The sequence below is a fragment of the Lepisma saccharinum genome, unplaced genomic scaffold (assembly GCF_977018435.1).
Source record: "Lepisma saccharinum unplaced genomic scaffold, izLepSacc3.1 HAP1_SCAFFOLD_691, whole genome shotgun sequence".
Lineage (NCBI taxonomy): Eukaryota > Metazoa > Arthropoda > Insecta > Zygentoma > Lepismatidae > Lepisma > Lepisma saccharinum.
The window spans coordinates 94901-98062 of record NW_028143362.1 but is presented as its reverse complement, the minus strand read 5'-3'; positions in this window follow the sequence as shown (position 1 = coordinate 98062).

Below are 3162 nucleotides of genomic sequence, written 5' to 3'. Positions count from 1 at the left end.
CTGCCAGAGGTCGTCTATCCCTTTGGTGACCACGGGCAGTCGAGGATAATTCCTGCGGGCAGGTTTGTGCAGTTCGTTCACGATAGCTGCTCTCATGACATGGAGGTTGTTTGAGGCTTATAGACAACAAAGGCTCCGATGCAAAAATATGGAGCACGATCTATTATCTTCCTTGCTTTCTTTTTCTTTGCTTACTTGCTTGCTTACGATAGACGACTGACACTGGCGACGGGATAGGAGAGCATCAACTCCAAAAAAAGTGGTATCGGATGCTCCATATTCGTCTCGATAGATTCGGCGTACAGACGATCTCCGACGGAAACGTTGTCGTACGAGACTCCGACTTTCATGTTGTCGTGCTTGATCCTGAATAAACTCTCCCAGTGATGCAGACTTATCGCGACACCGCTCGGGGGATGCAAGTTCACATTCCGGAGACTTCCGCCACCTAGCGAGAGTTCGTAGAAGATGTTATTGTTGTTGAAGATGAAGAAGATCTTGCCAGTGTTCTCTTCGAACTGCTTTACAATACCGTTCAAGTGGACGATTGTAGCTGCAAACAGATCGGTTCGGAAAGCAAGCAAGGCATCGTCAAGCATGTATCGAGCTTTGACGACCTCTTCGCTGGATATCTTGACGTACTTGGGAAGCATGGCGCCAGGTTTCCTCCTGTTGTAGCCGAACACGTTGGTTGGCATGTTATAGAGCATTTCTTTCTTTCCCACTGCTCAGACTATTTTATTAATTTTTCCTCTTCTTGCTACGAGAAAATGTCTCGCAGATATTTTTACTGGTAAAGATTTTCTTTCGAAGCCAACGCCCTTTTTTCCCTTGCGTAATTAACCAGAACAGAGCCGCCTGAACGGTGAAAAGATGATCATCGGTAGAGGAAATGCTAGAATTTGTATTGTTTCTTTGTTTTCGAAAGCATACTTCCTCCCCCTGAAGAGCGCTCGTTTTGATTTGTTAGTTAAATTTAGCTTGCGGCTCAAACAACAGTAACACCAAGCAAAAAAGCGGTTTTTTTCTCGGTTAAAGAGCCAAAAGTGCCACTTATCATCGCTAGAAACAATATTGAAATTTTATTTTCACTTTTGTGTTGTGCAGCATAAAAATATGAAAAATACGGACTCACAAAAGACTTCGAGGCTCACGCGCACAAAATTGATCACAAAAGACGCGCCATGAAATGTTCGGAGGGGGCACGCTGTCTGAGGTGGCCTGACCAATCAGAGCCATTCACCATTGGGAGAGGTTAGGTTAGTTCGTGCATGATAGAATAAATGTTGCCAACTCACTAGGTTAGTTTAACTCGTAAAATATTGTGGTGAAATGTTGATGGCAGAGTTGGCAACACTGACAGTGAGGTTAACGTACACCGTGAACTACCTTAAAATATACAGCGTAAACAACATGTTGTCAACTCACTAGGTTAGTTTAACTCGTAAAATATTGTGGTGAAATTTTTATGGCAGAGTTGGCAATGCTTACAGTAAGGTTAACGTACACCGTGAACTGTTGTAATATACAGTGTAAACGGCTACGCAGAGTTGGCAACGCTGACAGTTACCTGCGTTAGGTTTGGAAAAAACCGTGAAAGGGGGTTATTATTTTGGGCTGTTTGGAAAATAACCGTGAAGGTACTGCTCTATAGATGCTTTCCGGTAAAGGTACTGGGTTAACCGTGAAGGTAGTGCTCTATAGGCGCTTTCCCGTGAAGGTACCTTAAAATATACAGCGTAAAAGGCTACGGTTTGCTACTACCCTATAGGTGCTTTCCGGTGAAGGTACCCTTAAAATATACAGCGTAAAAGGCTACGACTCGTTTAAAAAATATCAGGTACCTTCACCGGAAAGCACCTATAGGGTTCCCCAATTCTTCCGGATGATCCAGCTTCCCCATTTTCCTACTACTTATCAACGATCAACTAGAAGGTGTATTTTACAACATGAATTGGGCACAGTCAAATTTTCTATAAAGTGTGTTTGACTCTGCCTTTGAACGTGCTTGCTGTGCTAGTGCAGTTGTGTGTGTAGCTGAACATACTTTATTGACAAGAAAAAGAAGGATGCCTACATTTTACGAATGCGGATGAGGAAAGAAGAACATGTTCCTGCATTGTTCGAGAAGAGATACGTAGAAGAATATTCTATCCAGGTTTTGGAACTTTACGACATTTCTCCTATGCCATGTGGTGTTATACATCACTTTTGAAGAATCGAGAAACGTCCCGAAGAAGCGATGTTGCCAGAGTTCTTCTATGAGGTGTACATTTGATTGAGGAGGCATGGAAGTTTAGAGGGGTTCTTTCCTGCAACCTTGATGCCAACTGAATGAGCCTAGATTTACTGTATTGGAGGGATACCGAAGTCGACAGCTCTTTTGTCTTTCAAGGACCACATCAACCATGAGAAGGTACGGCAACCATACGTCACCAAACCAACTTGTAAGATAGGTGATGAGTTCACTTATTCAGTGGATATTCTTATGTATTGGAAAGTGTGTGTGTGTGTTTTTTTTTCACTTTATTAAACATTAAAATGACAAGTGAATATATGGATACGTAATGTGGAAAATTGCATTGAGAAATAATTGAGAGAAGGAACGGTTATAAAAAAACTCTTGACAAGAATTAATTAATTTTCGAGAACTTTTCAGTAACATTTGAAGGTGGAAACATGCAACTGATCATAATATACAAACTCAGCCCTTTTTTCTAGTAAAAAAAATCCCCATCTCAGTTCAATGTGCATTTAATTGTGGTACTTGTATTAGGCATAAACGTCCCCGATTAGAGTCAGTGTAAGTTAATTTTTGAAAAATAACTAATTTGTTAATTTTCGCGTGTCGAATGTTGATATGAATGGATGAACAATTAAAGGAGGTGAATGGTCAAGTAAATTGATGTAAATAAGCTGTCTTTCTGATTGCGTATATGCATGATTGTTAAAATTAAATTAATTGAGGTTAAGTACATTTTTGTAATTTTTTATGAATGATGTGCGAGATATGCTCACTTGGTATTAACTTATTATTATTAAATTGTAGTCAAGTTTTCTATTCATAGGGTGACCAGACGTCCTCTTTTATCCGGACATGTCCTCCTTTTTAGGTGTCTGTCCGGCTTCTGGGTGGATTTTTTAGAAATCAGTAAATGTCCT